Here is a 13,006-nt window from a genome sequence, read left to right on the forward strand (position 1 = left end):
GGAAGGGGTTGGGGGGCGGGAGGTGGGGGGCACGGTGATGGTGGGGAAGGGGTCGTAGCAGGGCAGGGACCCCCGCTGCCAGGCCTTGGGGTGACCCTCGCTGTGCCCCCCCCACCCCCATTTTGAAGCCCTGAAGGTGCCGTGGGGAGGGGACGGGGGCTCGGGGACCACAACGGGGCTGGAGGCAGCATCTTCTCCTGCATCCCTGGGGCCGGGGCTTGCCCACCTGCCCTCCATCAGGCTGGCGTGGGGTCTGCATGAAGCACCAGGGGAGAATCCAGGCATGGGCCTGGTGACCTTTGAGATCTGACCTCTTAGATCTTGCTCTACAGCTTCGGGATCCAGCCTTCAGGGAAGGAAAACCCCATCCCGAGTGGCTCAGCCCGTCCTGCCCGGCTGCAGAGCGAGCCCAGCGCCGTGGAGCCACCCCTCGTGCCCACTGAGATGCTTCGTGGGCTCTCAACAAGCAGTTGGTGCCCGTGTGGTCCCCTCCCAAGATGAAACACCAAGTGGCATCACCTCTGGATGAGTTTTTGGAAGTCCTGGCTTGTGATTTCAGCACGGCCAGGCTGCCCATCGTGGTTTTCGGGCACACGTGTCCCTGCTCCCTCTCCTGGGTGGCACTTACACCCACCAACAGCTTGTGGGGCCCTGGGGATGTTCTCCCCTGAGCTCCAAACATCGACCATCCAGCCGGTTGGACCCAGCAGGGGGGTGGATTTCGGAGCTGTGGGGAAGGAGCTCTCCTCTTCGGAGCTACCCTGGAGGAGATGACTGACAAAGTCATGAACGGGAGGGTTCCTCTGCCCGAAAAAGCCCTGTCGGAGGGCTATGCCCGGCTGCGGTACCGGGACACCTCCCTGCTCATCTGGCAGCAGCAGCAGCAGAAGCTGGAGTCAGCCCCCCCCAACACCTACCTGAGCCGGAGCCGCAGCATGTGGTACTCCCAGTACGGCAACGAGGCCATCCTGGTGAGGGACAAAAACAAGCTGGACGTCTCCAGGGACACGGGGCAATCCAAGTTTTGTGCTATTATGTAGTTTTTCCGCTGGTTTCCCCTTAGAAATCCGCAAGTGGGGGGACAAACCAGACTGGCTTCAAACCGGGGGGAAGGTGGGTTCGCACCGTCCTCCCCGACAGCCCTGCGGCTAAAGCGGCGTGGACGGGGTGGCCCGGGAAGGCTGCCTCAAGTTTGTGTTTGTTTTCATTTTGGTAGCATCCTGTTTTGCATGTTATGGAATGTGTGTGATGAAAACAGCCCGGCCGGGGAACTCCCCGAGCCTCGGTTCGCTGCCTGGCATCTTGGCAGGGCTGCGTGCGGGGCCGTGTGTTGCTTGGAAATGGCTTGTGCACCATAAGAAACACCCACTGGCGTCGGGGAGCCCCGGGGGGCACTTGTGTTGCCAGTTTTCAGGCCTTGCCAAAGCCCCGTGGATGCTGCTGGGGGGGGAGAGAGGGGCCAGCGCAGACCCGCTTCCATCCAGGCAAAGATCTTAAGAAGGTGATCTGCCAAACCATCCGGCTGTTACTTGTTCTGCTGTTCAATTACTGCCCTGGAAGTGGTTTCATACAACCAGGAGATGAAGTGATTTATCACGGGGGGGACAGAACACACTGAGAATTTCATCTGAGCCTTTGGAACAGCCGTTGGGAAAGGCACAGCGTGGGTTTGTCCCGGGCAAAGCAAAGGGCCCTCTCTGATGCCATGGTTTGGTGTCACAGGAATAACAGAGGGGACTTCTCTGGAGTCGTGGAGCTGATTCCCTTCCCAAAGCTCCATCCCCAGCCCGGGCTCTGGGGATGGATCACAAGGGAACCACCTGAAAGGGAGGGATGGGCCCAGGAGAGCAACAGGAAGAAATGACTGTAAATACACCCGTCTCCTGCTGCGGGAGGTGAGGGGACTCCTGGGCAGCAGGAACCTGCCCCCGGAGAGCAGAGCCCACCCGTGTTTGCTTCACATCTCCGTTTCGATGCACACAGCAGCTCAGAAGGGTTTCCCTTCTGCTTCGGGTTGGAGAGTAGATTTGGTGCCTGTATTTTAAAAGTCATGTCTGGGAGCGTTTGTTTCACCAAACTGAAGGGGTTTAGGAAGGAAAAAAATCCTATAATTGCACTTTTGGGGAGTAGGAACCGCTTTCAGGGTGTTCCCCAACTTGATCAAGGCGAGACCAAGCTGAGAAACCCAACCCAGGCAGCACCTAAACCTTTATTAAAAGCAGAGCGGAGCCACTTCCAGGGGCACTAATGACGTGCCCAGGGTTCAGCATTGAAGTGTGACGTTTCTGTGCTGCCCAGGAGCCCTCCTGCAACCCCCTGTGCCCCATCCAGCACCACCTGGGCACGGGCTCAGCTTCAAGCAAATCAGTATTTGATGTTGACGTCGGTACGGATTATTTTACCTGCCTAAAATTAGGCACATCCATCACTTATTTATCTAAAGCCTCTTGTTCCTTTATCAAGCACTTTATTATTTTTTTTTAATACCGTGAAGAATCACCTTCTCCACCTCTCCCGTGTGGGTTGAACGCTACAAGACACACACTGGAGTTTGCTGAACTCCACGTGCTGAGCAGAAGGTGCCTGTTTTAAGGTGAGATGGTGGAGGTTTGATGCCCTGGGCCCTGACCCGCATACGCACTGCAAACCACAGGCAGCTCTTTTGGGTTTTTTTGTGGGTTTTTCGTGAGTTTTTCTTTTTTTTTTATAGCACTATTTATGCATGTGTTGATGTTTGGTACCTGATGTGTGTGCTCGTAAAATTAAACCCGCTGACGGAGCTCGGTGTTTCGCAGCCCCTGCGCGTTGACTCTGCGCCCTCGTGGTCCTCTTCATCTCACCAGGATTAGCTCTGGGGGAGGGGGGAGATATTTGGGTGAATAAAATGGTTTTTTCAACTGGGGAAAAAGCAGAGGTTCACAAAATGAGATGGACAAAACCAGCAGGACTCTGGAAAGCTACCGCAGCCGTGGCGGTGCCTGGTGTTGAGGTGGAGCATCACCTGGGATGTGGGACCTTCCAGGGCTCCGGTTCCTGGCCCAGCAAAGAGGGGATGATCCATGGAAAGGGGCAGGAGACTGCTCTGAGCACACCCCTGGAAACTGCAGGTGGAATCGACCCCAAGAGGCAGGAGAGGGGGGCCCAGGACCTTTCCAGCAGCCCAGGGGAAGCGCACGAACTCTGGGAGTTTAAGGAACAGCATGTCCCCAAAACCAGCTGTTCGTTTTCTTTACTTTTCTTATAGAAAAAAAACAAGAAACCAAGTAGATTTTTATTTCGGTGAGAAAGTTGATTATTTTGGGTTATAATCAGTCTCTTTTTGTTGATGTGGCTGGTAAACCGAAATTCTGAAGAGTATGAATTGGACTATACAACTATAAAAAGTAATTGCATAAATTATTCCAGGCTGGAGCTGTGACGGCGCAGGAAGAGCGTGACCCGTTCTTCCATCTCTCTGTGAACGTGACTCTATAATTTTCCGTGTGTGTGTGTCCTCGTGAGTCACAGCAGGTTGGGGAGCGGCTGCTGCGAGTGTTTCCCTCAGCCCCTCGTGTTGTGTTGATGCACTTGTTTCAAACGCTGGTGTAGCCTCTTGGATAAAAAGGGCATTAAAATGATTTGAACCCATCCTCACAAGCAGCTGGTTTTCTTCTTTTGGATTACAGCTGTATCCCTCCCCATCCCGGGGAAGAGAGAAGCCTCAGCAGATGGGGGTTCACTCCCCACTGGGAATTACTGGTGGGCCAAGGGTACCCTCCCTCTCCAGAGTCACACCATGTCACCTCTGGACTGGCCTCGTGCAGAGAAGGCTTCTCCAGGTTCCTGACAGCCCTTGTCGAGGCTTAGTGGTGACCCCAGGATGAGGAGAAGGTCTGGATGTCACAATAACCTCTATGGAAACCAGTTGAGCCCAATCTCAACTGTGTTCTGCTTGTCCTCAGCCTCCTCCCAGCCCAAAAGGAGCAGCACTGCCAGATGCACCAACAAATAATTAATAAATGCTAAAAAAAAACATCTTCCTGGGAGGGAAGGGCCTCACAGAAGATTTTTAAGGGACAGGCTGAACAAACATTTCCTTTAGGCTCCTCCAGGTTCCTGACAGCCCTTGTCGAGGCTTAGTGGTGACCCCAGGATGAGGAGAAGGTCTGGATGTCACAATAACCTCTATGGAAACCAGTTGAGCCCAATCTCAACTGTGTTCTGCTTGTCCTCAGCCTCCTCCCAGCCCAAAAGGAGCAGCACTGCCAGATGCACCAACAAATAATTAATAAATGCTAAAAAAAAACATCTTCCTGGGAGGGAAGGGCCTCACAGAAGATTTTTAAGGGACAGGCTGAACAAACATTTCCTTTGGGGGTCTCACTGGGACAACACACAGCCCCAGATCCAACAGCAAAGCCAAAAAGGTTTGCTGAAACCTTAGGAGATTGTGGTTTTAAACCCAGTGAGAAGGAACGGGGTTAGAGAAAGATTAACCCCGGGGAAGCCTGGCTGCTGTAACCCCTACCTCATAAATAACCCCTCAGCACGCACCCAAGAAACCCAACAGCAAAACCAACCTGAACCCTCTCCAGGGACCAGAATAGATTCTGGCCACCACACAACAACGTGAAGGCCCTGCTGGGAAGGTGACACCAGCCACTCTGGGCCACCCTTTTTCCAGTCCACCTGCCACATCCCACCCAACGCTGGTGAGAAATCCCTTCTGGTTCCTTCAGGTCTCAGTGGCTTGAAAGCAGTCAGCATTAAACCTGGGGGAAATGTCCATCTCCTTGTGGTTTTAAACCCAGTGAGAAGGAACGGGGTTAGAGAAAGATTAACCCCGGGGAAGCCTGGCTGCTGTAACCCCTACCTCATAAATAACCCATCAACACACACCCGAGAAACCCAACAGCAAAACCAACCTGAACCCTCTCCAGGGACCAGAATAGATTCTGGCCACCACACAACAACGTGAAGGCCCTGCTGGGAAGGTGACACCAGCCACTCTGGGCCACCCCTTTTCCAGTCCACCTGCCACATCCCACCCAACGCTGCTGAGAAATTCCTTCAGATCTCGGTGGCTTGAAAGCAGTCGGCATTAAACCTGGGGGAAATGTCCATCTCCTCTTTTTCAGCTGAACTTCCCTCAGTTGGGTGCAATTTTCACATAAACTGAGACCCCTTCAGATCGTAGGCCGAGACCCCAGGCCAAGCTGGCAGTGCCCCAGACTTGCCCTCTGCTCCCCAGGCACCTCACCCCCTTAGCACCCACAGCTGGACTTGCACAATTAAATCCAAATTATTTCAATACTCATGGCAGGAGGACTCCTCCTGTATTTACACCTGTCTCTCAGCAATGCTCCTCAACCGCCTGCTCCATCAAAGCCCTACGGGGTTTCAACTGGAGCGAGTGCAACACCTGGAAAAGGAGATGAGGAAAGGGAAAGGGAGGGAAGAGGGGGGAAAATACAGGATCAAACTGCACGCACAAAACAATTTTTCTTTTTATTATGAAAACAAAACAAATGCCCCAGGACCAGGGTCCATGATTACCAGTAACATCAAAGATTACTTTCTAACTCTTTTTTAATTCTGTTGTGTTTGAGGCCAGCAATTTGCAATAAACAAGCTAAACTACTTACATTGACTCATTTCTTTTCAGTAACTGACATTTACAGGAATATACTAGAAATGGCACTAAAAAGTTTTAAGAAAGAGAGTTACGGTAAATTTGCATGCACATCATACAGAAAAGTAACTTTTTTTTAAATATTAAAAAAAATCCAAAACAAAACAAAAATACAACAACAAATATGTCTGGATTGGTTATGCCAGTATCAGGGGTAAGTTCTAAGTGGCCTGTGTCAAATCCTAGCTGGTGACTTATTTATTTTTTAAAAAGGACATTTAAAAAGATATGCAAATACCATTTCTTTTAAAAAAATGCATCTCGTTGTTTTACAAGCAAGATAATGCTTCTAGTGTAATGAATCCTCGCCCTAAAATTTATCTTCAACAACGCAGAGCCTGCCCACAGTTAGCCCTAGTGGTAACTGCTCATGACTGAGAATATGTCTTTTTAAAATCCAGTACTAAAAAAGTTGTGGTTTTTCTTTGTCCCAACCCCTTCCCTTCCCCCCAGCTCCAACCCCGACTTTAAAAAACATCATTCCTTTCAAAATAAGGAAAAAAAAAAAAATAATTAAAAACTGGTCTAAGAGTCCCCAAAAAGAGAGAAAGAACTAGATTAGGTAACTGCAGTCTGCTTCTACCACACAGAGAACATGGGGTAACTAACGTGTGTATGTACACGCACACACGTGTCTGTGGGTGTGCACCTGTCTCAGACACACACTCACAACCAACAGCGACACAGTCCTGAAATATCAGTTTTCTACAGTTACAAACCCTGTCGGTAGGAAAAGTTTGCCATCACCATCGCTACAAGGCTGGGAGAGGGTTTTGCACAGATGTTTTTGAGCAGAGAAGTGCCGTAGGCATCATGTTCCCTTCAGGAGACAGATCCCAGCCTGAGCCCACGGGATGGGGGTCTCCCTCTGGCCCCACTGAGCCTACACCTGATGCTACTGCCAAGGAACAGGCTGATCTCACCATCAGACAAAAGGTTAACAAAGGTTTTAAAGGTGCAGTAAATGCTGGTTGAGCGATAATAGGTCTGGTCAGATATTTTGTCAAAAGAGGAACTGCTCAGGAAAAAAAACAAGTTTCAGTAAAACTATTTGTGTGCACGTATACATATGAAATCATACCGATTTCAGTGACGTTTCCCCTGGAAAACAAAGTTAAACTTTGTTCGTTCAAGAAAAATTCTACCATAAAAACTTCAATCTTTTTTTTTTTATTCTTAAGTTTAAAAATGTTATTTCAAATGTTCTAGGTTCAATCGTAAAGTTATTTCATGACATCTGTACTGACATGTCACACAAACTCAAATAAATGCTCTATTGTTTCAGTTTCCAACTCATTAAGGGCTGCTGCTACTTACTATGGACTGAAAACATCTCTTCTTTCCTGGAGACACTCTGATCTGGAGATAACAAGAGGCACCACTACTGACATGGCGGGAGATAGTGAACACTACAAACAACACGAAAATGAAAAAGTGTAAGAACATTTTGAAATGAAGAGTCACCGATTTCTTTCCTGCAAGGCTCATGCCAAAAGGGATTTCTCCTGTGAACGGCCATTTCCATGAAAACAAGAAGTTTCCCACTGAGTGGTAGCCCAGGTCGCAGTTGAGTGTATCAAAGACAAGCAGGTGGTTCTTCGTATTCCTTGCTGGTTTTGGTTGCTTGTTTTCCTTGCAAATCCCCAAGCCAGGGACAGGTTTAGCCCACTAAAACAGGGCTCCTCCTCCAGCGCTGCAGACAGTCTCAGGCCAGGCCCCTTTCCATCCCTTGGTCCCCAACCCTTTGGCTCTAACCCCTCCGCTGATTTTGGTGGGACAGACCTGTATGTCCTAGAGGAACGTCTGTACCCTGGGCCACGCTCCACGGGGTTGTCCCTGATGTTGGAGGACGGTGGTGCAGTGCAGAGCCAGGTCCTGGGCTTTGCCTGGTGCTGATGCTGTGATGGTGGCCACCAGGCAGGTGTCTATGGCCTCCAACACAACTGCAGTTTGTTCTCCACAGGAGCAACCACCACGTCCCATCAACGGCACGGCTCCGGTTAACGCACGGGGAAAAAGGTTTCAAGCAGGGAAAACTGGGAGCTGGTTTATCCAAGTTGGCATGCTACTGAATCAGTTCAAATTATTTTAATTAAAACACTAGCTGGTTTTGATAATGCAAGTCTCAGACAATAGGAGAAACACAGATGGAACCCAACCCCGTTTAAAAAAGAAAAACAACAACCAACCTAAGCTCTTAATTAGGTGTATATTACATTTCCTCATAGTAAAGTCTGCAAATATATTACTAAGGACCTGTCTAAGTGAAGATTTCTTTAAGGGCAGAATTAAACACATGAACTAAAAATAACTCCATTGTTAATGGAAAAGAAAAATCATCACTTTCAGTAAGAATCACCCTAGTTCATCCACTTTGAAATACTACAGGAAGCTACCTGCAGAGACTGGAGAGCTTCCTGCCAACCGGCCAAGCACCCTGGGCATTGCAAAACCAGCCAAGGATGCCCAGCAACTCACAGGAGGAACTCGGTGCCTCACAACAACACAGCATCGCGCTCTCAGCCCTCTGATTAAAAAAAAGGGAGTTCTTTTCTACAGCAAACTGTGGATAGAGGGTTATTGTCACTACACAGATAGACACAGACAGAGGTATGTCAGCCCTATGAGCACGGCTGAGCGCTCTGAAATGCTGAGCTTTGAGAGAGAGATCTTTAAAGATAGATGCATGTTTAGCTAATTAAATAAAACCTCAGTGGATGGGCAATAAGTGACCAGCAGCTGAGTGTGGATGCAGTTACAAGTGCAAACCATGGAGTGCTAATCACGGGCTGTCCCTGGGCTCACCCAGCAAAAGGACATCACCCCCAGACACCGCGCGTCCCAGCTCCTGAAGGCTGAGCCAAAACCCTGTGCTGGGGCTGAGGAGTCTTCCAGGGCCACAAACCTACATGAAAAATAAACGCTGGTGCAATCCGCACCGCGCAGCCTCTGGCAAACCACTGTTAGAGACCACAGCAGGGTGAATTTTAGGGCTGCCCCACAGCAGAGGGGCAGCCTTAGGGGCTGGTCTGGGAGAAGGAAAGGCATAACTTTCTGTTAAACTCTGTATATTTTTTTTTCTTTACAATAAAAAGTTAAGAATTTACAATAAATTTCTGCCCCTTGGATTACAAATTTTATATAATTATAGAACTGGTGTTTTCCTAAAACTGGATTATAAAAGAAAAAAGCCACTGTTCTACAACAAAAAAAAAAAGGTGAAAAAGACCTCTGGAAATATTACAGAGATGATAATAATAATGTGCTGCATCAAGGAATTATATTTATCTGTATGTCTCCAAAATCTGTACAAAACAGGAAAAAAGGGGGCTGGGGTGAAAAGATGAAGAAGAGAGAAAATAAAAAATGAACACACCGAACGTGACAGAGCACCAGACACACGACAAACTGGACTGTAGCACCTGTAGGTATAAAGTCCATGGGATTTAAATAAAGTCTCAATTTTTTATTTGCTCTTTTGTTGTTGGTTTTGTTGTTTTTGTTGTGAAAAACAAAAAAAAAAAAGGTGAAAAAGACCTCTGGAAATATTACAGAGATGATAATAATAATGTGCTGCATCAAGGAATTATATTTATCTGTATGTCTCCAAAATCTGTACAAAACAGGAAAAAAGGGGGCTGGGGTGAAAAGATGAAGAAGAGAGAAAATAAAAAATGAACACACCGAACGTGACAGAGCACCAGACACACGACAAACTGGACTGTAGCACCTGTAGGTATAAAGTCCATGGGATTTAAATAAAGTCTCAATTTTTTATTTGCTCTTTTGTTGTTGGTTTTGTTGTTTTTGTTGTTTTTTTTTTAATCTGGTTCAAACCACATTAGAAGTCTGCACTTCTGCTGGTCTACATAATGCAGCTTGGCTTTTGTTATTTTTTTTAGTAAGTTTTAAATGACCAATGGTGTTTAATAAATAAAGTATTTGTATATACACAAAATTAGGGACAGTGAAAACAGAGCATATTGCAGCAGTGCAGGTCAAAACATTAGGCTGGACTCAAAAAACTTGTAAGCCTTAAAAAAACGTCTTTTTTTTTTCTCCCTCCCCTCTTTTTTCTTTTTATTGAGGTAAGCATTTCAGCGTCTGCAACCCTGCACCCTGCAGGACACAGAAGTAGAATCCCCTTCTAGGAGTTCACTACTGAAATGATAAATGAGGGGGGAAAAAGAAAAAAACAACAACCCCAAACACACACAACATCCCTCCCCAGATCCGCTGCCAGCTCAGCCTCAGCTGGAGCTCGAGTGCTCCTTTATTTTAAGCCCAGACAGAGGTGCTTGTCATGGAGAAAGCACTTAAGCAAGTGTCTAATAACGAGCACATGACATGCCTTGGTCACTCTGCAGGGATCACTCCCAGGCCCGGCTGAGAACTTCCAGCCAAAAAACTGGTTTTCAATTAAATGAAAAAAATTTCATAGAGAGCGTCAATTTCCTGGAAATTATCTATTTGATGTTAAAAAATAACATTCCCAAGAAACTTGAGTGTCCCTTGCTCCCGCCTTCCCAATGCGTCCCCCGAGAAAAATGAAAAATTTTGAGTGGAAAAACAAGAAATGCAACCACTTCTATTGCTCATGTGCCTAAAGTTAAGTTCATGCTTAAATACCTTCCTGAACAGGTGCCTATGCCTCTACCAAGATTTAAAAAAAAAAAGCATGTTAGCAATCCACAGTACATGAGAATTTTTTTGGGTTTTTTTTTGTTTTTATGTAAAAAGATGATAGCATCTGGCATTTTCATCACACTGTAGACTTCGAGATTAAGAATACTAGTGCTAATAACAAATACACCAACTAGTTCAAAAGCTAACATCTTTCAGATACAGTACCATTTTACAGAGTTTTCTTTAAAAAAAGATTATTTTTTTTTACCTTGTGTGAGCCAGGCAGGCTTATTAAAAGAGAACATTTTGGGGAGAGGGAAGGGGTGGGAGGGAAACGTACTACAAACCTTGCAGAACTTTCTATTTATCTCCTGCTAAGAGTTCGAAGTTCTTCCATTTTCAACCAATCTTCTTCAGTTAAAATGTATTTTAGAGACTTTATGCAAAGGGAACTGTTTTGTCATAAAGTCTTGTCACACGCACGCACACGCAAAGATCTTTGACCTATTAAAAGAGCGACCCCCAAAAAAAATGGAAGATACCTTTTTATAACACTGAATTAAAAAATAAAATAAAAAAAAAAAGTCAGAGAAAGAGAAAGGGGAAAAAAAAAAAAACCTGACCACCGTGGAACAAGAGCAGTATATTAAGAAGAAAAAGGAACACTGCAGAGCATCGGTGAGGGTGATGTCCATTTTGTGTGTGTAAGTGTCCGTAAGTCATTCCGAGTCGCTGCTGTCCGAGCTGGAGCCGCTGGAGCTGCTGCTCCCGGACTCGGAGGAGCTGCTGCTGCTGAGGCGGGAAGGGCCTCCGGAGGGAGCGGAGCCGGATTTCTCTGTGGGGAAGAAGGGAACAATGAATGGGGTTACCTACAAGGAACTGAACTAGGGAAGGTTGGCCCACAGCCTCCATCCATGGCTTCCTCCACAGCTTCCTCTTGCCTGGGCACCTTTATTTTCCCCCCCAGCCTTTGCCCGCTGCAACAACTGTCCTGTCAGTGGACAACAAGGTGAAAGTTTGGGATCTGCACAGGAGCCATGCCAGAGGTCCATGTCTTCTGCAGCCCTGAAGTGAGATGCTGCAGAGCACCTGGGAAGCCGTGTCCCCAGCCTCCCAGGCTTCAGTGCAACCTCTGAACCAGCCTGACTTGTGCAAAGCTGGAAGAAGCTTAGTTTGCGCTCTGGAAGAACCTTTTGTACCATCTTCCACACTATTGCACTATCTGGGGGCTTGGGCTTTTTTTAATCCCACAAAGGACAAAAATGATGTGTTAGATGCTCCACAGTACTGGCCAGACTAATGTAGAGAAGATGATCCTCCTCCCTCGGAGGGATGAACTCCCTCCAAGACACCTCACATTTACCACCCAGGAGAGCTTCCACCTTGACCTTCCAAAGCAGCCTGCCCACAGTAGCCCAGTGCCCACCAGCAACTCGCTGTGCCCCAACACCAGTGACCAACTGCAGTATTTGTCACAGAGAAAACCCAAGGCAGGTTCTTCTACTGCACAAGGAGGCAGTAGTTTTACCTCACTGAAGAAGTTCATCTACAAACACAACCCTTTGAGCATTGTTAGCACAGTAAGACCAAAGCCATTACCTTTCTTTGCAGGTTTCTTGTTGTTGTTTAGCTGCCCACTGACGTCCTGTAACCGTTTTTCTAGTTCTTTCTTCTTTTCCTGAGCTAACTCTTCTTTTGACTTTGCTGCTTGCTTTTTTCCACCTGCAGCTGGGGAGGAGGAACGTACAATTTCTGAAACTGCACGGATGCAGGCAAAAAAGAGCGGACATCGCTATTTTACAGGGCATGTAAATCTGTGCAACCACTCTGCAGTGAAGCTGCTAAGATCAAGTGACCACAAAGCAACTACACATCCCAGATAGAGGACAACACATGAAGTTGTCTCAATCATCCAGTTGCCATCATCCTGTAACATGCACTTCTCTAAAGAGAGACCTTCTGGAAAGTATTTCAGAAGATAGAAATGCCCGTGTAATAACCTTGTAGTTCCAGGTTACTTACCAGCCAGTTATACGCTCAATAGTTACACATTTGTAATTACAGAATTGTTACATGGCTTTTCTGCCCTGTAAAATAAAGTGTCCCATTAAAGGTTGTCAAAAGGAAGCATCTGCCTTTATAACTCCTCATGCAGAATCTACTCTGGTTTATGTTGCTTTAAATATAAAATAAAAGGGACAAATTAAAAACCAACAGAGGCAAAGGCTGGCAGACAACAGGAATGTACCTGCATCCGTTCGGATGGAAACAGTGAGAAGTACCAGCAACGCCCAAACTTCTGAGCAGAAGGACTATCCCTCTGAAGGAGGGGTAATTGAACACAGGTGTTGGCCAGTATCAGGAGCACAAGGCAGGGGCCAGACATTTTGTCTGATCCAGCAAGGAAATACCTACATGTCTGTGTGCTGGTTTAAAGCAATGATTTTACATTAAAAAAAAATAATAATCTGGAAAGCACACTCCTAAGAGGGTGTGCCCCTGAAAACTAAGCATTGCAATGAGAGCAGGCAGCAGGAAGGTGCAGCTGGGGTCAGGCACACCAGTCTGCCAGCCCAGTGTGTACCAGTCTCAGAAGAGCAGACGGACAGACATCTGAGATTATCTGCAGTACTCTATGCTTCGGTTCCAAAAAAAAAAATAATAATGCTTCATGTTCTTAACCACTCTGGAAAATCTTTTCCTGAGCTA

General features: G+C 47.1%; 1 long non-coding RNA gene across 1 annotated transcript; it reads right to left on the minus strand.

The window, feature by feature from the left end:
* Positions 1-5,462: 5,462 nt before the first annotated feature.
* On the minus strand, positions 5,463-12,757 carry LOC106888610. The gene is made up of 3 exons (XR_001412137.1): positions 11,897-12,757; positions 9,209-11,132; positions 5,463-8,900 (listed from the first exon to the last, which is right to left on the minus strand). It is a non-coding gene; the product is annotated as an uncharacterized LOC106888610 (long non-coding RNA).
* Between the last annotated feature and the right edge of the window lie 249 nt (positions 12,758-13,006).

This window comes from Calidris pugnax, unplaced genomic scaffold (assembly GCF_001431845.1).
Source record: "Calidris pugnax isolate Ruff unplaced genomic scaffold, ASM143184v1 scaffold102, whole genome shotgun sequence".
Classification (NCBI taxonomy): domain Eukaryota; kingdom Metazoa; phylum Chordata; class Aves; order Charadriiformes; family Scolopacidae; genus Calidris; species Calidris pugnax.